Source organism: Bombus fervidus, chromosome 15, assembly GCF_041682495.2.
Source record: "Bombus fervidus isolate BK054 chromosome 15, iyBomFerv1, whole genome shotgun sequence".
Taxonomy (NCBI): domain Eukaryota; kingdom Metazoa; phylum Arthropoda; class Insecta; order Hymenoptera; family Apidae; genus Bombus; species Bombus fervidus.
Window position 1 is genome coordinate 8,438,591 of NC_091531.1, and position 24,723 is coordinate 8,463,313.

A 24,723-nucleotide genomic window follows, 5' to 3' on the forward strand; every position below is an offset into this window, starting at 1 on the left:
CTGTTCGAAGCCTTGAAAACTCTAAATGAACTCTAACCTCAAAAATTTAGTTCTCCTTAGAGAGTATCAGTACTGTATCAAGTAGACAATATTACGGTAATTGTACAGAGGTTAATGGATAGCTTCTGCTATGTGTTCAAGATTCCTGGATCTAATGGAGCACTAATTTCAAAATTAAATTCTCTGTCCGCATTGTCAGACATACATATTACGATGATTAGGCGATAATAATTTCACAAAGGTTAGACAAACAGAGGTTAAGCGATAATAAAGGTTAATAACAGTATCCAATTGTACAGAGGTTAAAGGGTAGTTTCTACGATCCATTCAAAATTTATGTTCCCGAAGGAACACCGATGCTAAAATTTAATTCTCTTCGCACAATGTCAATCATGTAACAACCCTGTTTCTCTGGTTGCAGACGATAGCGGTTAAGCAGTGATAAAAACCACACAATATAGTTTATTTTCTTAGGAATTGTATAATATCGAGAAACTCGAGACTTGTAAACGTATATTCGTTCGTAGCGTATCTTTTACGTTCCTAACCTAACTTTCTCGTATCAATCCATTCAAAAAGAAGAATATTCTTAAAACGATGTTATTTATTTGTTTACTTTTGCTTACAGATGGTGGTGGTAGTTGAGCACCAGTGGGAGGAGGGCGGCAGCGGGGCCCAGGGCGATGTGGCTAGCAAGTGGGAAAGCTCGAGGAGGTGATAACGACTTCTGACCTTCCGTGAGAGCGTGTACCGCGACGTAGAGGGCGCCGCCGTCGATCGTCAAGCGAAAAGGCTCACCATTCGGAAGAAAACGAGAAGGAAGAGGCGGAAGAAGAAGAAGTGGAAGAAACTGAGTACGAAAACGGCGACGAAAGAAACGAAAAGGGTGGAGAGTGAAAGAGAAAGAGGGAGTAAAAAAGGCGAGCTCTAAAGGGGAGGCAAACATCAACAGGGATAGAGAAATACAGATACAGTGCTTTGGAGAGAAAAGCACACGATTAAAACGCCATAAAATTTGAAAAAAGAAAAAAGGAAAAAAAAACAAGAAAAGATCGAATTGAAGGAAAGAAGCGGGGAAACATTGAGAAATAAATTCCTTCCTCGTGGCCAGGTTGAGCACACACAAGACATTCTCCTTCTGCAGCGGGATATCGCTCCTGTACATTAAAAAAAAAAAAGAACAAAAAAAAATATAACTTCTACCTTGAGAACATATACCTCGTGCGTACAAGTACCTTCAAACATAACCTCTTTTTCGCAGCGTAATAGTGCCTAGGCCCCTCCGGAAGAACGCGACTACAAATAATAATAATAATACAAATAATAATAAATAATAATATTAATAATTAATAGCAACGTTATACATATATTATATATATAAATCTATACAGAGAAAATAAAAGATCTAACGAGAGACGAAAGAAGTTTTAACGTTTTAATCATAATCGTCAGTTTCGTTCGACTTGCGAGTCACAAACATACACAAACACACATAAAACATAGGCAAACCCAGTGACTATCTGTATGTATACGGACGTGAACGTATGCAAGAGAGAGAAGAGCGGTCTCTTGAGATCAAGATCGAGATCGAGCAAGTTACGAACCACTTGGTCCAAGGTTGGACAGAATCTGAAGAGGAAGAATCGTGGTGGTGCGCCGATATATAGATCTTATCAGGAATATTCTCGTTGATAACGGTACCTCTCCCCCTTCGAGCCCCTTAATCGATTAATACGAACCAGGACAGCGAAGTACCTGCAGCAAACACAGATATATTTATAAGAATAATTTATATGATATATATATATATATTATATAAATAAATGAGTATATATAATACAGACACACAAACAGACACCGATAGTAATAAAATAGCAAAAAGCAGCCTGTTGAAAGGCGACAAGTAACAGCTAAGGGCAAAGAGAATAATAACGATATCGATAAGAGTATATAATAATTAAAAAGTAATAAACGATAGTCGATAAGAGGAAAAGAGAGAAGAAGATCGTACAACAGAGTGTGAGTGCTTAAATAATTCTAGAACGCGCTACGGTTAGAGTACTTCTACTTTTCACGGTTAATCTACTCGGCAATTGCGGAGCCTGTTCTACATATACGATCAAGGTGAGTCTCATGTTCTTTGAATTGATAGTTTATAGAGTAGAATTTCATTCGTCTGCGCTAATTTGACGATCTTCTCAAATAATTCGTCTAACTGAATCTCCAACCTATATTCACTGTAATTTGGTTCTTCGAGTTCCATTGCTTTTAAACATTCTGCACAGTATATTGAACTTTAGAAAAGGAATTTATTAATGGCGATAAGAAACAGTCGTTGAGTATTTTTTAGAAAATTTCACGCATTTAGAAATGTCTATTTAAAATAATATTTGTTATGTATGCGCCAATATTTTTCAAGAGGGATTTTAAAAAATCAATAAAGTATCCCTAATACAGATCTAGTTCAGCTATCGCGTCGAACATTTTTCGTTCGGTCTCGATATACCGTAACAAAGTACATTCTGAACGGGTCTGACACGAACGAGACGAATCTACTTCTCCTCGTCGTCAAATCACGACAAACACACTCAGGGACTACAAACTACCGAATATATATCAAACTATAGGGACATACAAATTGCTGAAACCAGATACGAAAATACAGACCAAGGCGCGTGGTAAAAATCAGGCATATTGCTATATCAAACATCATCAAACATTTATCATGCGTTATACGTTAAACATTTTGCATCAAGTCTCAATATTCAAGGGAAAGTAACAAAGAAGATCCTCGGCAAGTCGAAAACTAATTCTCTCGCTCGTTCTCAAACCACGAGAGACGCGCTCAAACATATTCAAACACACTCGTATGAACGCGTACCATGAAAAAGAGAGAAGATACACGGGTTTACAATCGATCGGTACGTGTTGCGAAAATGGTTCTCACGCAGGAGTAGATATCGCATCGGCGGTGCTTTCACGAAAACGCAAGCCTTGTGTTTCGTTAACGAACGTCCAATATCCACGATCCGGAAAGCGGCAGAACTTTTACCAGAGTCTCTATCTTGCAACGAGAATCTTCATTCTCGCGCGATAATTAGCGGCCACGGGTGGACGAAAAGCCGACGATCCACGCCGATGGCAGTCACACGCTCGCAAGTGAAAGGTATCCGATACCTTCTCGCAGTTTCTTTATCTAACAGCGTCGATCTCTTCGTTCCCCTCGCTTCGCTCGGTGTAAATTATCCTATGGAATTCTTTTTACGATCGTTGCTCGACATTCGGTCGAATCTACCCAGGCCTCTCACTTTCACTTACGAACGCACAAGTTCCGTGACTATTATTCGACAGGCCCCCGTATGAAATACACGTGCCAGGCCCTCCTGGCCTCGTTTTCCACTCTGATCGCTCGACACAATGATTGACGTCGATCTGCACGATTGTCGAACTTTATTAGTTAGATTTCATCTTCAGCTAACCTAAATTTACGTTCAAAGGAAGATTAAAGTATGACAAAATTATTAATAGTAGGTGAGCAGGATGTCGTAGTAACAGAGATAGGTACGTTGATCAGACTGTGATGAAAATATGATTGAAGAGCTATTGAAATACGAAGTTAGGCTTGGCAGGTTTGGCTAGGTTGGATGGGGTTTGAATGCAGTTTGAATAGGTTTGAAATAAGTTCAAGTTAAGCCATCAAATTTTCAGATTCGAGATAAGATTGGCAAAGTTGGCAGCTTTGAATCAAGTTTGGGTCCATCTTGTCAGGGTTTGATCAAGTTTGAACTGTTGAATCTCTGTGAAATGACGGTTTAATATCTTCTGTAGGTAATATTTTTGCAACATTCTGTCAACTATTTTTCTGTGCTACTTTTTAAGCACAAAATTTGTATACCGTGAAATTTATTCATTAATATACTTTTTGATACAACTGTGGGATATCAGTCTTGGATTTTGGTACAAGAATTGTGTAACTGTACAATAGAAATGAATTCAGAGGTAAACTTCGATAATATCATTCCTAACTAATTTGAAATTGTAACTAGCTCTTGGATGCTAACAACTGCTTCAATCCCAACATTGTGGAACATTTGCCTCGTTGTTGAATTACAAGTTTTAGAAAAATCACTTTCCTGTAGTTGTGTCATTATTCCATGCTACATAAAATATACAAGAGGAGCATGACTATTGAAATTCCTGGATCCTCAGAAAAAGCCAACCACTGTCACGTTTCTTGTATACTCCGCGAGAGTATATTCTAGTAAATCGCCAGGTTCAGGTGTTTTCGCTGGGGTAATCGTGTCGAGGTCATATAAAAACGCAAAATTCATAGCGATTTAGGTATCGATGCACGGCATGTGCAAGCGCAACACGCGCTGCGGTAGGTGATTCGTTGGGTTTTTCATGGTGAAGCAACTAACGGGTATCTTGGCGACTCGTTTGGCTCACAGGTAGCAGGAGAGTCATTGTCCGGCGTTTACGTGACGAATTTCCCGTGCTTGCTCGTCTTCGCGAGTATCGTTCACGGCCACGCTATTCGCATTTTAACAGCTTTCTAAGAAGCCTTCGACAGCCTAGTCCCTACTGCCTTCCTAGCTTCGCTATGTGTTCGCTTTAAACTTCTTCAAACTTCTTCCACTTCTCCTCCCACGCGTTCTTCGTGCACACGTGACTATTTTCACGATGTCGAGGAACGTGGAAGAGCGTGGACGTTGATTTATTGTGCTTAGTTGGCAGATCCTTTGGATATTTCGAAATTCAGAAACAGGTTCTGTTTGAGTGTCTCGTACAGTTTGAGCTTTTGTTTGATTGCTTATAGTCATCACTGGATTAGAAGTAGACTGTAGATCTGTACGCAAACTTATATTTTTATGATTAGGACTAAGAGAAAGCCATCTGGCTAGAGAATAGTTTCAGTAATACGAAAGCAGTTTGGAATATGTTCAAATTAACTAACCTAACCTCAAACCTAACTGTTTGAACGTATAAAAAGATGCGTATAACATACATAGTATGGTACTTGTTATAGATTTTCTATCTTTCTCATTTGTGTCTATAAAAATTGCGCTTAGTTGGCAGATCCTTTGGATATTTCGAAATTCAGAAACAGGTTCTGTTTGAGTGTCTCGTACAGTTTGAGCTTTTGTTTGATTGCTTATAGTCATCACTGGATTAGAAGTAGACTGTAGATCTGTACGCAAACTTATATTTTTATGATTAGGACTAAGAGAAAGCCATCTGGCTAGAGAATAGTTTCAGTAATACGAAAGCAGTTTGGAATATGTTCAAATTAACTAACCTAACCTCAAACCTAACTGTTTGAACGTATAAAAAAATGCGTATAACATACACAGTATAGTACTTGTTATAGATTTTCTATCTTTCTCATTTGTGTCTATAAAAATATGCAAATAAACATACACGATCTGGTGATCAAACGATAGAAAACTAGAGTTAAAGATCCAATTCGAGAAGCAACGCGATCGAAAATCGCGACAAGAATCGACGGTAGAGGAACAATAGGAAAGAAAAAAGTGTTTGGTTTACAGTTATCGGTTGCTCGTTGAAATTCTCGACGCCGTCCGCTCACACGTGCTTCGATTACCTCTTCTACGTCCCACGAAGCCCGTTCGTGATTTCGCGCCAACTCCTCCGGTCAATTGTTCGCAATACTATCGGGGCAGCCATTATAATTCAATAAAATATCGATTCGAAGCCTCAGATAGTTAGAAATATTATTTCTTTTTTTTTCTTAGTTTGTATTTGTAACAATTTTTATGTATGCTACTTTTATTCTAAAAATAAATTTATTTTATATTAAAGGAAGAACAGTTAGAACAGATTAGTGTTAGGTTGAGGTTAGGTTGAGGTTAGGCAGCATTGAAAATAATAAGATGAGTATGATGTAATAGTAGTAGTGAGATAAGTGTAGAGAAATGATATTTTTTATTCATTTAAATAAAAGAATTTCTTTCTGAACTTTGAAAAATTAGAGTTGGGATATTCTAAACGAATGTCACCTTGTAACTTGGTTTTATGATGTTTTAATGGCTGTTCGTGCATACGTATATTAAAGTAAATAATTAATTTTTGAAATAAAGGAATTTCTAGATCTTTTCAAGATTTGAAAATCTAGTAAAAATGGCGTGTTAAAGTATTAGAACCTTAATCATGATCAACGTTAATGTTATTGTATAACGTTCTCTTATTAATTTTTATCAACGGCATTAAATAAAAAGAAGTTTTCGCTGCTATGCATTACGATTTTTTCTGTTTAATTTTCTACGATGCACGCAAACTTGAGATTAACCCTTGCCTTATGATATTTAGTCACGTGCCACGTATTATGGCATCGATTTACATAGTAAGAACAGGTTTCTCGTGCAACAATTACTCTAAATACATACGTAAACTCTAAATACGTATTCAAATTTCAATATCGTACGTCTGACAGGATGTTACAATATCGAATCGCTAACATTCATAACTGAAGAGACCTAAGAAAGATGAATGCTTAAATCTAACCTTGAACTTAACCTAACCTAACATTCGCACAAGTTGCACAAAATTTTATAGATGTATATCAACGTATAAACATTGCTAGTTACCAAATTTTATATTTCATAATTTATTATTTTATATTTTATAATCTAATTCTATGAAGTATGAAGTAATTGCGATAAAATGTCAAATGTTTAATGACTATAGACGTCTAGACCTCTAAAGAAGCCCTAAAACAGGAAATTATAACCTAACCTCAAACTCTAATCACATTCTACGTCCCATCAAACTCCTTAAACAAATCCCTAAATCTCACCAATGGAACCAGAGACAAAAGACAAACATAACCTCTAAAACTAACCTTTTAACACGTCTGTAGTGCGCTTCGGGGTGCACGTATGAGTACTGTAGCGCTCAATTAGAGCAGGGTAGATCGAGTATGGTAGAACTCCACTTATCCGAACTTGTCGGGGGACAAACATTTTCGTTCGCATAATAGAAGTTCGCGTTGAGATAAGTGAATCGAACCAGCAGAAAGTTCAGTAAATCGGCCATTAATTAAAATCTCGTTCTGACAAATGGAATTCTACTGTAGAAGAATGGAGAAGCTGAGGTCACGGGGTTCCCTGCAAGAATTCGTGCGGCGAAGAGGGGGGTTGGCAACGAAGGGTGGGACGAGCGGCATGCGGTCGGCAGGCACGGTGAACCAGATATTCGAATGGCATCGACGGGTCTCTGTTTCTCGGTGCAGAAGGAGCAGGGGTAGCAGCGGGACGCCCGAAGAGAGGAAAGGGACAGTCCGGGGAGGCGACTGGGTACTGGGTATACGAGGTAGTGGGTATAGAGTGGAGATATCCAGGTCACAAAACAAGTGTCGCAACCGACCACGTTGGCACGCTCCTGCGATTATATACACTTTGCGTCTCCGCGCGCCGGATTTCGACTCCTGCTGGCTTCCCGCGTGGAAACTGACGGGCGTGCCTGTGAACCGGACTATCGATTACTCGCGTGCCTCTAGCCGTATAGCGTCTGACTATGCCTCGATACCACGAGGACGGACCGTGTGGAATCCTGTTCGGGTCAATCAGGGTCACCGGGTATTTCTTGTTGCGTTTGAGGTGTTGCTTCTGCTTTAGAGTCCTAAAGTACCAAATATATCCGATACCTCGCTCTATCTCTATTAGCAGAGACAAGAAGTAGAGTGGGGGTTAGGTTGGGTTTGGGGTACGTTTGAGGAAGCTTAGATTGGTTTGTCATAGTTGGTTTGCCTAAAGTACCAAATATATTTGACACCTCGCTCTATCCCTATTGGCAGAGACAAGAAATAGAGTGGGGGTTAGGTTGGGTGTGGGGTACGTTTGAGGAAGCTTAGATTGGTTTGTCATAGTTGGTTTGCCTAAAGTACCAAATATATTTGACACCTCGCTCAATCCCTATTGGCAGAGACAAGAAGTAGAGTGGGGGTTAGGTTGGGTTTGGGGTACGTTTGAGGAAGCTTAGGTTGGTTTGTCATAGTTTGCTGTGAGAATGTTTCAGGCGAGTTAGATAGAATTATTTTGATTTGCTTTGCTCGCGATGGTTTGGATTGACTTTCAGTTAAGTTTCAGTTGTTTTGTCTTAACCTGTTATTGCTCTTTTTGGGTTAGGTTTGAAGCTGGTTTGAGCAAGATTCGGTGGAATTCTCTTCCACGTGAAACGTTGAAATTCGCTGCGTGTAAACATCGAGAAGACATTGTAACAGAGTTTTTTGAAGCGAAGAATTTGGGATATAGTTATCTGTGGATGAGATACGCAGACGAAAGACTGGGCGACGAGGGACAGGAAGGTAACCAAGCCGTAAAAGGATCGCGAATCGGTCTCCATCTGAAATCGCCGGCAAGTCCATGTTTGGTCTTGGTTATCTCGTTTTTACAACGCAAACCTTTGAATCGCTTCATTCGTCCTTTCTCTCTTCGTCCCTCCGACTCTGCTACGATTCTCCCCTTTCTTCATCTTTGTACAACTCGCCCGTGACCAATTCCTGGAACAATGATTCATCCTTCGGTATCGTGATTTTCCTTATATTTTATCCTTGTTGATTTATCTCTTCAGATACTCGATTTTAATATTCAACGTATTGGCACTCTTGCACATACTGACTACTTAGTCGTTGTTGACGAAACACTTTGAAGTTCCATCTTTTTAAAAAAGAAACTTCAATAGAAAAATATTCTACATTTTTACTTGTTTATCCACGTACGATAATCTCTTGCTAATTTTCACTCGTACTCGATCGGTAATTAGTCAACTTCGCGTTTACTAAACAAATTTTCAAGTTCAATTTTACCAGAAACGAATAACTTCTCGCGTAAAATCTCTTTGCCGATTATGCCAGGATTACTGGAACGTAGATTACCGAAAAGATATTAATATCATCGATTTTTCTTCGTCGCACTTCTCCTTACTTACATTTAGTCCAATTGCGTTTGGCTTCTTGGCATGCGCGCTACTTTTAAAATAATCCCATAACGAGAATGCGTCATCCAACAGCGTCACACGGTGTCGCAACAACACTGGACCAGACCGTCGCGAGCAGATCGAAAGGTGCGTGTGCACGTGCGTCGCGGCGCGAGAGCACGAAGAACACCGGATATGGGCTAGACTAGAGCCAGACGGGCCGGAATGGAAATCAATACAGTCTCAACACTCGTCGGCTTCTCCCAGCCACCCCCTCGTTTCCCAACCTACCTCATTCTCTCGCTATCTCTCTTTTTCCGCGGCCTTTTTTTCTTTTTTATCTTTCCCCCTTTTTTTTTTCTTTTTTTCTTTTTATCATCCCTGGTTCTGACTCGTTGTCTTTCTTCCTGGTGGCATCACAGGCTGCCAGAGCAGTTTACAGGCCTAACACGGATTACACGCCGCCGTCGCACAATGAATCCTGAGATCTCAATCTCCTCTGGTCATTGTTCTTTCTTTTATCCCATTCTTTATCTTTGGATCCTGCTTGTACTTGGACTTTTAAATTTTTCACGAATTTTATCGGTTTATTGGTTCGATGTTAGGTTGCATGTCGAATCTCTTGGATATTTTTGCAATTATGTTTCAATTTTCAATGTCTCTGCCCCAAAAATAGCAAATTTTTCATATTCCTGTTGTAAATATTTCCAACTTTCCGTATCCTTGTCCTATAGGTTGCAAATTTTTGGAAAAGATTTTTTAAATTAGCAACTGAAAATGTTCCACGCGCCTATTGAAAAATATTGCAAGCTTTTTACATTTCTAGAATTACAAATTGAAAACTTTCTATGTCATTTTTGGGCGTCCGTTTGTGCTTGGGCTTCTACATCTCCTACGATGAAAGAGTCTCTCTGGATCTCTGTGTGTAAGTCCGCCAGTAAAGTAAAGTGCCACTGGGTCATTTTACGGTTCGCTGTCAGAAAATAAAAATCTTTGAACGATCACAAAAACCAAGCCTAGTAGATAACCGAGACCTAACCTCAACCTTTAAAATTAAGATTACGAATCATCGCGAAGTTCATTTCGGAGAAGGTCTATATAAAATAGGCGGCGTGTATAGTTTCGAGAAATGCCGTGTGGCGGCGTGGTTGAGTTAAGACGGAGACTGGAGAATTTAGTAGACGTCAGAGAGGACGGATTACAGGTTTTCATGCACGCCTTTGTAATTGACGGCCTCTTAATTGCGATCCAGGATCGCGTCCCTAATTGCGTCGCGGTGAAAGCAACATATATCCTCCATTTTCTCATCCTCCTCTCTCTTTTACAAGCTTCACTGGCGAATTCTGGTTTCGTGGTCCCGGGACCGGTTCCTTCTCACGAGAGTCGCCTCGCTTATTGCTGAGTAAGTTCTCGTAATTAAAGATGACCGTTCCCAACGGACCAAGAAGCGATCTACATGAGACTGGACTGGTTATTTCACCAGCAATATCGATATTTGTTCAACGCAGTTTATCAGCTGCGCCCGGTCTCTCAATTATACGTATCGACGATAGCGTACGGTTTCATCTGGTCAATGTTAAACTGGCTGCTTGTGATTCTTGGCAGATTGGGTTAAACGGTCACGTTAGTCGCTACGTTCTCCGAACGTGGTCGTAACGTTGGTCCTTGGACATATCTGTTTCACTCGTTTTTTTCCCTCAGTTCGGTTTTGTAGATAGCGACTATGGATGGAGTTTCCTAACGTTTACGTTACCTAATCTGTTCTCCAGTCGTATACCAGCGACCGAAGACCGACGTTGCCTAAATTTACGTGGGTCTTCCAAAACTCACGTTGAACGAGTACAACGACGTACAGTGAACGTTACCAAACCACGAAAAATCGGCGTCCACTTTCACCTTTGCAATTCCATTTCCAAACACAAGTTCAAAGGAAAACTAAAGGAACAAAGTATGTAACGACTAAGCTCGGGCTATTGGGTTGGCAACTAAGTGATTGCGGCTTTTGTTATTACCACCTAATGACAAAATCCGCAATCACTTAGTTGCCAACCCAATACGATTTTCTCACGATTAAACCGGTCAGAAGGAGGAACAAATGTATCCTAAGCATCGAAAGATGCCCAAAGACGCTATATCGTTTGTATCGAGCTGTAGCGTTCTCGTGAAAAGGGAGAAGGGAAAAAGATGGAGGGAAGAAAAAGACGTCTGCTGAACGGCAGCTAGTTCCCTATTTACGATCCACGATAGAAGCGTCTCCCTGGAGCACAATGAGACGCGTTTATAAGTGGAGTGAATTCATGCGGACAACGAAGGAACGACACTGAACGATCCACGGCGTGCCGGTGTGTTCTAGCGGCGATATAGACGCGAGGCTATTGATTTCGGAGCATAAATAGACCGCGGTCTCTATTATTCAAAATGCGCTGTACGCCTGCCGCCGACCGACAGCGCCATCCTCTGCTTCAAAATAATAGCGATGCTTCCCTCTTTATTTCTTCTCTGACTTCTTGTCTGACTCGCGCGCCTGTATCTACTTGTTTCGGCTGTCGGCCGTCTGATCGCGGCAACTATGCAGTTTCTTGGTGCTTGTCTTTTTTCCAGTCAAATTGTTCGGATGTTTTTATTACATTTTTTATTAATTAGTATTTGTTACATCTTTTTAATTTAAATTTTTTACTCTATTTTATTTAAATTTGGATATTTAATCTCGCAAATTTTTTAGTTGCCTCCGGTTGTTTCGTCTGTCTCTGCTGATTTTAGGTTATGTCTTAAAACGATGGATCTCTCAAGAACTGTTACTCTTTTTTCCAGTCAAATTGTTCGAATCGTCGGATGTTTTTATTACATTTTTTGTTAATTAGTATTTATTACATCTTTTTAATTTAAATTTTTTACTCTATTTTATTTAAATTTGGATATTTAATCTCGCAAATTTTTTAGTTGCCTCCGGTTGTTTCGTCTGTCTCTGCTGATTTTAGGTTATGTCATAAAACGATGGATCTCTCAAGAACTGTTACTTGAAATTAAATTGTTTCAGTTGTTTTTTTTTTCTTTTTGTTAGGATTTATTCTGCTATTTTTCACTGTTTAATTTTCTTTACGCTTTGTCTGTCCATTGTTTCTGTCTCTACTGATCTGTGGTACTTTGCTGGGAACGACGGTTCCGCTAGAGATTCTTCTTTCGGAATTCACAAGCCCGGAAATTCGCATGTCGATTATCATCAATTATAATCAAACAAGATATTCGACGATTTTTGAAATCCCAATGATCCGTGTTCCTCGCTCGGTCAACTTTCATTTAGGCATATTACTCCTCGATATTCCTTGATATTGCTCGATATTAATATTGAGATATGTATAATTTTGTGCGCTAGATTGGCCGCGTAGTAGTGACACACGTACGTGAATATGATTGTGTGGAAGTATATGTGTCCGCGGCATCTCGAAGAACTGTTTCGTTGGCAGTGTGATATGGAAGATGGAGAGACAAAGAAAGTGGCGAGACGCGTGCAAATGTATATCCACGAATATCCTAGGAATCGTTTACTAAATAAATGTAAAACTATTTTAATATCAATTCTAAATATAATCTTAGTATTCCTTTATTTTTATTTCGCCGATCAAAGTCCACAATTCTCAACAATTAAATCCCTCTAATTCCTAAGATTCCTGACATTCTCTAAAAATCGTGCGACACACGTCGATCTTTGAAGAAGAATCGGGGCTTCGGTTCCCCGTGAAAAGATCTCGCGTGTACGGTCGTAGTGTGGGCTCAAGATTAATTTAACTCCGTTTTACCTTGGCTTTTACACGACCCTTGCCACTCCCACCTTTCGCCGACTTGTATCTTGTCCCGTCCTCTCGGCTTTATTGCGACGTTACAACGATCCTTGAAACACAATCGCCTCTTCTTCCTCTCGGAGCACTTCGAATTTCCGCGGCTCCCCGTCGCGTTCGTTTCCTAATCGTTAATTCCGAACCGAAGAGGCGTAGGATTTCAGCCAGTTGAACACGCGATTCTTATTCCTGTTCGCGATCCTGGACCCCTTAAGGACTATGAACTCTCCCCTGATCGGTTTCTTGCAGGGAAGCGAATAATAGAGTGCCTGTAGCGACCCTTCAGGATCGTTCCTTTCCTTTTAAAGGATATTTCTTCAGGATTTATTATCTTTGCAGGAGCGAAGGAATATTTCATGAAATAGAAGGAGTGGAATATCAATATTGATTTATCGACTTTTTTTTTTCTTTTTTCTTTTTGTATCTCGTTTGTTTTAACTCGGTGTGGTTGGATGAAAGTAAAGATTATGGTTTTGTGTAATGGGATCATGGAATTGGAATTTATCCTTCTTTTCGAATAATTCAATTACGTTCGAACACTCGCGTCCCTTTCTTCTCAAAATGTGGAATATATTGGTGGAAAAAAATGAGAAAGTATCGATATCGATTTTTCGCCCTGTCGTTTTTCGATAACTGTGTATAACATTTTTGCAGATTTATTTTTATTCTCGTTTTTAAGGCAGAGAGGAATATAGCCGACAGGAAACCGGTGCTGAAATATGGATATTGATCCTTTGCAACAATTTTTTATTTTTGTAGCATGCATATTTTCGAAGATTCGTTTTTCTTTTTTAAAGGAAAAGAGTGGCGCAGAAATGCGAATATTTTTCATCCTCGTTTTTCAATAATTCAATGACTTATTTATTGTTTATTTCTATTTTTGAGAATTAATCGATAAGATATTTATCCTGGCCCCCTTGATCATTCTCCTTTTCGTCAGTGGAAACATTGGAAATTAGAAATAGTCGTAGAAAATTTTTAAACAAACTACAGTTATTTATATAGGTTTTTTAGATAAAGAATTTTCTATAAAAATACTTAAAATTAACCAACCATTACTAAAATCAACAATTATCTTCGTAACCCGTTCCGATAATATATTAATAGTTAGAAAATTGTTGAAAATTGCATTGTTGAAAATTGCATCGAGGGAAAGAGATTTGAAGAAAAGAATTTTCTATAAAAATAATGAAAATTGTCGACTCTCAATAGCGAAACTAAGTGTGGCGACACTCGACAGCAAAATACCACCATTCGACACTAACTAGTGTCGAAGGAAGGCAGCGCAATGGTTAGCGCCTTAGGTTACGAATGTTCGGAACTCGGGTTCAAATCCCGGCGACCAGAGTTTCCGATTTTTTATTCTTCAACCCAAAAATGAGATGAAAAATCCAGCAACGTCACATCTACACCCGCAGCAGAACTTGTCTCACGCCACACACCAGCAACTACAACAACTACCACGGCCTATTCACCTCATAAGTTTCCAAATGAAGTAAAAGTTTCCCAAAGCGAAAACACACTAAAACCAACAGTTAGTTATCCTTGTAACCCATTCCGATAATATATTAATAGTTAGGAAATTGTTGAAAATTGCATTGTTGAAAATTGCATTGAGGGAAAGAGATTTGAAGAAAAGAATTTTCTATAAAAATAATTAAAATTGTCGACTCTCAAAAGCGAAACTAAGTTTCCAAATGAAGCAAAAGTTTCTCAAAGCGAACACTAAAACCAACAATTTATCTTCGTAACCCGTTCCGATAATATATTAATAGTTATGAAATTGTTGAAAATTGCACATCGAGGGAAAGAGATTTGAAGTAAACGGAATTCTGAACGGTTGGTCAGGTTCACACGCCCTAATGGGTCAGCAGGAACACACAGAACGTGTTCGAGGAAACGATGGAAAGGCGGGGGAACATAATTGCTAGCGTGTTCGTAATTCTTGGCTCTAATCGGTAATATCGGTACAGCCCAAGCTACTTAACGTGATTTAAGTTACATAGTCCGTTTTATCTGCCCTCGACCATCTGAAGGCTTCATCTCACCGAAGTAAATTCTTCGTTCTTGAGGAAACTAAACATTTTCCATTAAATTTGTCAAACATTATTAGAAATTATTTAATACAAAATTCCAAATGTTACGTACATTTATTACAAAAATTAGATGTTAATAATTTTCCATATCTCTATCGCAGACAAATACAAAATTTCCATATATTTGGCAGAAGAAATTTTCGCTAATTTACACGTCGAAAAACCCCAATATTTCTACTATAAAATCGAAATGTTATTCCTTTCCCAATTCATTAATTGATTAATTACATTAATTCGCAAATTTTTCCTGCTTTCACCGCAAAGCCAATATAAAAGCCAACGTATATTTTAAACGAAATTAAATTAGCAATATTGACGATTTGTCACCATGGAACTTTGTTAATTATTGAAATTGGACAATTTTTCCATAAGTGAAATTTGCAATATTCAAGTACTAAAAATCTCTGTTTAATTCGATCACGAATCGAATCAGAAATCCTTTCCCGATTCCAACGTTCGCTCTCACCGTAGAATAATTGCCATTAGAGTTGGCCAACGCGTTAGACGCGGGACGCCTCTCATGGAATATTATGCTAATATCGCGTACGCGGTAACGCGCACCATACTCCGTTGCAATTACGCTATTGAGCACCGTGAAGCTGTTACGATGCGCTGTACGCCATAATAACCAGCGCGAGTAGCGATGGAATCAAGTTCAATACGAACTTATAAATTCGAATCAAATTCAATTCCCAAGTTTTATTTCATACACTCCGAATGCTAATCGTGTAAGACGTAATCGTTCATTTATTGTACATTACTTGTCAATTTATCTTCATGAACAACGCAACTACAATGATAATTGTAAATAGCAGACTCGTACTTACTATCATATGTCATGTATTTGAGGTTAGGAGAATCCCCTACTGTGACACCATCGCGCGTTAATTCTGCGAAACTTTATGTTACACTTATAGGGCTCTCTAGACTTTTTCGTGGTTGGTCACAATGCAAGTTCGATACTATGGCGACTGGGAACGCTACACTAGCGCCACGCGAGTGTTAATTACTAACAGGACCAAGTTCGGTATGCACTTACAGATCCGAATGAAATTCAAGACCCAATATTCGCTTCATTAAGTTCGAATAGTATTCGTCTACTCATAAATTACTTTCTGTATTTTTCAAAGTACTCGTAGGGGCTCGCGTTTAGATTTCAGTCTATCGGAAAGTACTGTTTTTATTTTTAGAATACTCACGGACGAGTAGAATCTTGTTGGTCGATGTTCAAATTTACGCGCGACGTACTTGAGCCCATCGCTAATCGCGAGTTACTCTCTAGCGAACAAGTTCACCGCAGACTCCATGCTGAACAGGTTTCTCCAATCGTTTCGGTGGTAGATTCTTTTTTCATTCCAAATCACCGCTTCGATTATGGCAATTCGATGTTCCGCCGATATATTCCTCGGGCTTTCTTACGTTCGTGCTTCTTTTTATATTTACTTTTATTGGTCGCTTGGTTACAGTTGATAGAGCCAAGTTGTTCGAATGGCTTCGACTCAAACGATGATTACGATTATGATTGGGGTTTCACGAGGATCGTTTTTGAATTTGTAAGGGTTAAATAGTTCTATTAGAGAATTATACGGTTCTACTTGTTTGTATACGTACTATCAATACCGAGATAGAGAGACGTTCCGTTAATTTACGGTGCAATTACTTTTTTCCATGATCCACTGTGTCTGACGAGCAATGCCACAATCTACTTGCTTCATTTATGAGAATAACGAACCTTCTCCTATATATATTTCCATTAACTCTTCTATCATGTGAATACAATTTTTTATTAATAGCTATCGTGTTATTATTTTATTTTTGACAAAGTTATTAAAAAAAATATTTTTTTTTCCTTTAATTCATCTGTTCTTCTTCAAATAACTTTCAAGATACTCTAATATTTTATTAGAGCAACAGAGTTTCGTTAAATCAGTTCGTTGATTTATTAAAACCTTTTTGCTAACTGCACAATATCTTGAAAAATATGATTCTAACGTATAATGGAATTTTTTAAAATTTATTAACTCGTTTGGATTTGTTGATACTTCTCCAACAATTTCTGATAGCTTTCAAGATATCACACTGATATTTTATTAGGACAATTGATATCGTAGTTGGAACCGATTGCTCGGTTTACTGCGATATCGGCGCAAGTGGTTACTATGTAACCGTATTAACACGTTTGATAATGCTGGTAATTTATTTTGCGGTATAATTATTGCATCAACGTTAGTTGGCGTGGGCGCGATACGATCGGCCAGGGTTATCGATTACTCGAAGGTCTCCGCGCGGATTTCGTACTAGTTACCACTACGCTAACGCTGCCATGTTATTAATGTTACTAATCCTCCTTCCTTCCCATAAAACATTCACACGAATGCATTAATATTTGCAGACGTTGTAAATTTTATATGCACCTGCAATATCGTGAATAGGGGCGAATTATTCTTCTAACAAAATTTCATTTCGTAGAAATGCACGAGGTAGGAAATCTATCTGTAATTCTTCATTTTTAATTCACCGTACGAATTTAGTACTTTAGCCAACAATGCGAGAATTCAATGATTATCAAATACGATGCAAATCGATTTTATGATGAAATAAAGTATTCATCATGGAGTAGCCTGTTTCTGAAAATACAAAAATTTTCCATTCCACATTTCATTATTTAAAATTCAAAAATCTACTCTCAATTTTCCAGTCCTTACGCAACGAACACACGCGCATATCAAATGTAAAATCATTGCCATTTCAATTAGCAAAATTTTCATCACAATCCAATTATTATTATTATTATTATTATTATTATTCAAGATAGAAAGAGAAACTTATTCTTCTCTTGTTCTTTCAAACAACTATTCTCCCTTATCAGCTTTCGCTTGCTTAATTTATCACTTCAAAATTATTAATATTTCTATTAAAAAAAAAAAAAAAAGAAAACATTCATGTAGATGAAATGTAAAATAAAAATAAAATTCTTGTCTTTTATCCATTTTATCTCGGCTCGATCGATCAAATCAATCTTTTGGATCGTTGCTCCTTTATCGGTGCAACCTGCTGGCATAGAGTATGCAATACGCTATAGGGAAGAACCGGTCGTTGTTTCTCTTTCGTCTCGCGAAAGCGCGAGTGGATCGAGGCTGCGAGACCGTGTTATCGATCGGGCCGGGTAACAAGCCCACCTTGGAGAGCGTTTTTCAACCACTTCCGCTCCAGCAGCGTCGCGAGCTTCCTCGGGGGGATGAAACCCTCGTCCCGAAAATCCCCTATCGGCTAATTGCGAGGGTTCTCTACAATTGTAATTTCTGCACGCGCCGTGAACAAAAATGGAGAAATTGTGTCGTTTCACCGTCGATAACGGACGATTTTATCCTCTACCCTCTTTTTATTCTGCAATAAATTTTAATTGTTACATTTCTCTCTCTCTCGCTCTCTCTCTCTCTCTGACTCTTTTTACTCTAGAATTCAATTTTATCGAATACGATAACCTGTTTCTCGTTTTTCTAGCTTCTGTCGATTTCCTGTTAGAATTAAAACCGAGCACTTCTTCAACTTTTTTTTTTTTTTTTTTATTGTTAGATTTATACTTAAAATGGGAAATCCTGTTCTTTAAACAGAGACAAAAGAGGGAAAAAAGAGCGAGAAAAGAAAAGAATTATATATTTATTTTGGTGTTTATTAAGGAGAAATCAAATCCAATGGTATCTTCGACCGGTAAGAAATTAATAGGTTAGAAAGTGGGTCTCCGGTTTCAACGATCCACGTGTTTGCTCCTCGAGGAATCGCGATCCAGAGGAAAAGGTGCATCGCGTGCCACGGCGATCGATACTCGCCCTCCAAGTTCGTGACCACGTTCTCCAGAATGTTCGTCGTAATCCTGCTCCTCAAAGGTCACGGTGCATTTCGAATCTCACGTTTCAGTTCCACCGTATTCCTTCTGCTCCTCCTTCTCCTTCGGCCTTTGCTTCATTTTATCTCGACGATTTCGATGAATCACAGGCTTCTTCGAGTGGATAATTTGTTGAAAAATCGAATTTACAGGAATATCAGTCTCATTCGTATTTTTATCATTGGTGATACTTGTGGTAACTTTATTTATTTGCATATTATATTTATTCTTTAAATTATGCTGGGATTTTACGTTGCAAATTTTATTCTTTAAAGTCATCCCACCGGAATTTCCGCTTTTTAATAATAAGTTTGACAAAAAAATACATTTCATGCCGAATATGATCTTAACCTATCTTTCTTTTCTTTCTAACCTCGTCTAAAATTTCTGATCGTTGCTTAAAGAGATAGAACTTTCTTCTCTTAAGAAATTGCTTCGGTTTTATCCTTGCAAAGTACGTGGTTCGAATTTTTCGCTCCGAGCAAATAAATCTAACGAGAAGACGAACTTTATAGCGTGTGACAAGGCAAGATCACGTGACAGATCCTAACCATATTCTAATCGACAGAGACGACAGTGGCGACGCGTCGATAAGCATCGAACGTGCGTTGGAGGACGTCGAATGCGGGCCAAGGCAATCGTTCGCGATTCGCCAGGCGTAAATCTCAAACACACTCGTTTCTTGCACGGACATTTACACGGACCGGTAATTACATGGTTCCTTACCTCTCGTTACGTCAGCCATGGCTTCAACTGACATTTTCCTCGTGGCCCGGTTTGTTCGCTTTGATAAGTTTCACTTCGTCAAGTTTCTGTCCTCTCCCGTGCAGTTTCATTCAAACAATTTCCGATTTTTAATATATCTCTATGCGAAGAAACGTAACAAAAATTTCGTCTACGTTTATCGTTAATTATTATTTAAATATTGCGACAATATTTCATTTTTCGAGACTGTTTATTCTTATTCGTTGTAAATTGGACTTAAAATTGGTCTTTTCTGTCTCTTTGAAATGAAGGTAGATCATCTAGTTTCTTTAATTGGATATCAAGAATCGATATTTTTGGCAAATTACTTTTCTGTAAAGGTTCGAGGAATTTCATAACCTCTCTGCTCGATTATATTCGTTAAATAACCTACTAATAAATGCCAACGGCAAATTGGAATTAAATTGAATAAAAATACCGAATAGATGATAAGAAATAAAATTCAATAAAAAGATTTTTGCGCAACACCGATCTACGTGTGTTAATTCTGTTCATAGACAAAATACATTTTAGATTTCAAATTTCTTTAGTCAAACATTGAACCATTGGAAAATATTCTCTATGTTCTTTGTCGTAAACAAAAAACATAACTTTTATAAAACACCAACCTTCTCACGTCGATTTTGACGAACAAATTTGACAAGGGATTTTCGAGTGGATCTTGAAAATCCCTCGTTAAGCTCGAAACGAATAGTCGAAATCGACTTAACCTATCATTACAGATGATTCATTTTTTCGTCCACTTCGTTTTACACTTAGATTAATCTACGCTCAACGATAAAATACTGGCAATTTCGAAATACCGGAATCATTTATTCCATTATCCGAGAACAAATTTTAATCGATTAAAATCGTTCGTTTTGGAAGCTTCAATCAACGATAAATTTCGAGAGAGGGAAGCGAAATTAAGGGGGAAATTTGTTGGAGAAGGAGAAAATGACTTTACGAGTCGAGGGGAATAAAATGGAAATGAAAGTGAAAGCGTCGCACCGTGGAAACGAGCCACTCGAAATAACAGACGCAGAGTGTGAGAGAGAGAGAGGCTAAAGATCAGTCTCGAGACAGTTCGTTGATTTATGAAGGGAGCCCGGCGAATGATTTATCGATCGACGTAATTGCGGGCGGACAATGTGAAAATAACGCGTTCCCCTGATTGCCTGTAAAATATGGCGCCATCTTGCCTTGTGTTCCGGGGGAACCACAGGCTCGAGCTTCCGAAATAAATTCCCTAGGCAGTTACGAGAAAATACTAGAAATAAATTGAGTAGATTTTAATGATACTTAGCCTTTGAAATTTGTCGCGAATGACAAATTGAAGTTAGAATGCAAGTAAAGAAAGATATTAAAGTAAATTCCTTTTGTTGTAGCCTTTTAAAATCGTAACTTCTCCATAATTTGATGTTAATTCGCTATGGTGAAACTTTAAGCGAAGCTGGTTAATTACCGCAGCCTTTGAAAGTTTTGTATAAATTGATTGGTTATTCATTTTTTACGTCCTCATAATAGATCGAACATTTCAATAGAAACTAATTAACTGCCAACTTTCCCTCCTCCGAAAAGATCGTATATTTCTATGGATATTAATTGCTATTCGATGGATTTAATTAAGATAAGTTTTTAGAGTATAAATTGTATATACTTTTTATGTAAAAAAATCTACCTATTTAAGCACCAATTCTCGAACACTTTATCGACAGAGCGCGTTTTATAATTTTCGTTTTAAATATAAATTACCGGAAATGTTAATAGGAAACATATTCCATCAAAATGACCATTAAAAAAAGCTAGCAGATTAGATAAAGTCCTTAGAATTCTAGCGTTAACCATCTCTAACGAGAATAGTCTGACCACCGAAAGGATTAAAAACGATCTCCGCCAGATGACCGTTGAGAAACGCCTCGGTGCCAAATTGAATACAGGTGGAGGAACGTCGATCTTTTAGTAACACGTGTGCACGGAGGATATCGCGTGTCGTAATCTTGGTTAACGACTGTCGTGACCAGGAATACCGTGCCAACGTCGAGGGATCATTGCACGTCTCGGGCTGGAGCCTGTGACTTGATCGTGCCAGAAACGATGAAACGTTACGTCCAGTTGATAAAGACGAAAATAAGCAGGCTTAACGTGATCTTCGAGGTCGATGGTTTCATTAGCAGATCCGGTCGATGCGTGCACCAATTTCGACATGGATTGCGCAATCACAATGTGAGGCCTCAACAGGTTGAAATCGAGTCGATCCTATTCTGCGAAGTTTCAAAGCAACTATTTACTTTGAAACTCGAAGCTTCCACGATGATCATTAGATGACGTATTTATGGCTTTCCAGTTGTAAATTCGTCGAAGCTTTCAATTCTGACAAGCTTCTTTCCTAACCTAAGAAATCCTAACCTAACCTAAGTCGAAACTAACCTATACAATTTTAACGTGGTTTAGCACGAACACAGGAAAGCAAGTGATGTCACAGTTTCTCCACAGAGTATAGAATGTGATCGAACACCTGATATCATTTTCACGGTGTTACGTCAGTATGCAGTTGGCAGTGGTCGATCCCGAAGAGGGCGAAGTCCCGACACTGTCCAATGCACTCGTCGCGCGTGTATTTCGGCGTTCAGAGTCCGGCGTGACCTGAACGTCGACTTTCAAAGCTTCCCCTATAAATAGGCATGGTCAGAGTTGGCAAAGATAGTGCAAGGCCGAGCTTGCTGGGAATAATAGGTAGGAGAAATGCACTCGCTCGATATTTTACATCGGGCGTATGGTTTACCTTTGGTTCAATCGCTGTTAATGCCTTTGGTCCGCCTTTAATACTGCTCGATTAACTCTTCCAATTTGATGCATTAATTTTTCTCTACAAAGATAAAGTATTTATATTTTTTGTTGGATAATTTATAATTGAGTAATCTATTATTCGTGTAATCCACGGTTAAATATTATACTCTTTGATTGAATTTTGCATGTTTTAATTCTGTGTGAAATTGTTATTCTATGATTAAGTAATCTGTGATTTATATCGTCGATGATTGAATAGTCTGTGCATTGTGTAATCTATGATGAAATGTTGTGCGTTCATAAATTATAAAAGTTGATTAATGAGCTGAGAATTCTATCTATGATTTGCATAGTCTATGCTCGAATACCCCATGACTATTATAATATTATGCAACGTATATAATTAAGAAAACTGATCTAAACTTCTAAACAGTATTCATTAATTACTATTTGTCTGGATAAATAAATTAAATTATATCCTCGTTGGACGCCCAATTCACTACAAACGAGATAAATATCATGGTAAACAGAGCACGAAATACAGGACTGACTGAAGCCATCAAGCTGCCTCGAAGAATCCATAAAACTCGCTACGAGATTCATCACTGACTGGTAGCTCAAAATACAACCATCTGCAGAACGAATTGACCAATTCTGCTCGGCAAACAATGCATAATTTAGATCTGTCAGAGGCAACGTCACATGGTGATGGAACAACGTGGCTCATGCCAAATTTCTCTTCGACTTCTTCCCCACTGAACGAGACTAAATATTTTCGTTGCATTTCACGTGCGACGTACAGAATCATCATGAATTTCGAGAATGGTGATTTTGCCAACAAGAGATTATACAATTATTTGTGGGCGGGATATAAACAAATACATGAGTCATAGCGTGGAAAAATTGTACAAAATATGATTTTGAAAATCGGAGAGTGGGGAATTATGAATAGATCTTTTCAATTGAGGATTGATCAAATTACAGATGATTCAAACATAGAATATCGAGTCATAAGATATTCAGAACATAGATTTCCTTAGTACAGATTAATCAGATCACAGTACATTTAACCGCAGATTATTCAAATGACAGATAAAATTCCAATGACGAGCTATTTAAATATAGAATATTCACGAGTAAATCTCCATAAATTAATCAAATTATAGAATGTTTTACCAAATTCAAATCAATGAAGATCATAGACGAATTTTTCTGTCATCAAAATCAAAATTACAATTACAAATTAGGTTATGTATCCAAATTACATTCAATGTTTTACATTTTGCGATTTAGATACATAACCTAATTTGTAATTGTAATTTGGATTTTGATGACAGAAAAATAACAAATTAGGTTATGTATCCAAATTGCAAAATGTGAAACATTGAATGTAATTTGAATACATAACCTAATTTGTAATTATAATTTGAATTTTGGTGACAGAAAAATTACAAATTAGATTATGTATTCAAATTACATTCAGTGTTTCACATTTTGCAATTTGGATACATAATCTAATTTGTTATTTTTCTGTCACCAAAATCCAAATTACAATTACAAATTAGGTCATCTAAATTGCAAAATGTAAAACATTGAATGTAATTTGAATACATAACCTAATTTGTAATTGTAATTTGGATTTTGGTGACAGAAAAATTAGAAATTAGGTTATGTATCCAAATTGTAAAATGTGAAACATTGAATGTAATTTGGATACATAACCTAATTTGTAATTGTAATTTGGATTTTGGTTGCAGAAAAATTAGAAATTAGGTTATGTATCCAAATTGCAAAATGTGAAACATTGAATGTAATTTGGATACATAACTTAATTTGTAATTGTAATTTGGATTTTGATGACAGAAAAATTCGTCTTTCCAAATTACATTCAATGTTTCACATTTTTCAATTTGGACACATAACCTAATTCAAAGGACACGAATGTAGCATTGCTCCCCCAAATTCCAAGATACCAAATACCATGGTCAAGAGTGAAAAGATAGGGTCGCAAAAAGCCAGACAAGCGAGAGCCTATTACTCGCTTGTTGTTCCACAACGTGTCTGAATGTTCGCATTATGCTCGCGCGGAGTCAAGGCAGACACTCTGTATCTCATCGGGATATCGTGGCAGCCTCCCTCCTCCGACTCTCCTCTTTCGTTCCCGCGTGTCTGAAACTGTCCACGGGGACAATGGCGAGGTTATATCCGAGCAGAGAGTGCATTGTTGGACGACATCGGTGAGAACCAAGGAGAAAAGCTACGTCACAGACAGCCTGGGGATGGGACGGGGAGGATGTCGAGGACGTCGGTCGTCAGGACGCACTGATAACGCAACTGTGTTGGAAATCAGAGAACGTTTTTCAGCCCGAAAATAAAATTGAATTGCGCGCGTAATTCAATTGAATTCTCGCTGTTCGTTTCATACTTTTTCGTC

The 24,723-nt window shown here is 38.1% G+C and overlaps 1 protein-coding gene across 5 annotated transcripts in view; it reads left to right on the forward strand.

Moving 5' to 3' along the window:
- Ecr (ecdysone receptor) overlaps nt 1-24,723 on the forward strand; it is a 198,716-nt gene that overhangs the window by 73,134 nt on the left and 100,859 nt on the right. For all 5 annotated transcript variants that reach the window (XR_011801737.1, XM_072017722.1, XM_072017721.1 and 2 more), the window contains one exon: nt 629-2,124. The gene's annotated coding sequence lies outside the window, so the exon portion shown is untranslated. The remainder of the gene's footprint in view (nt 1-628; nt 2,125-24,723) is intronic.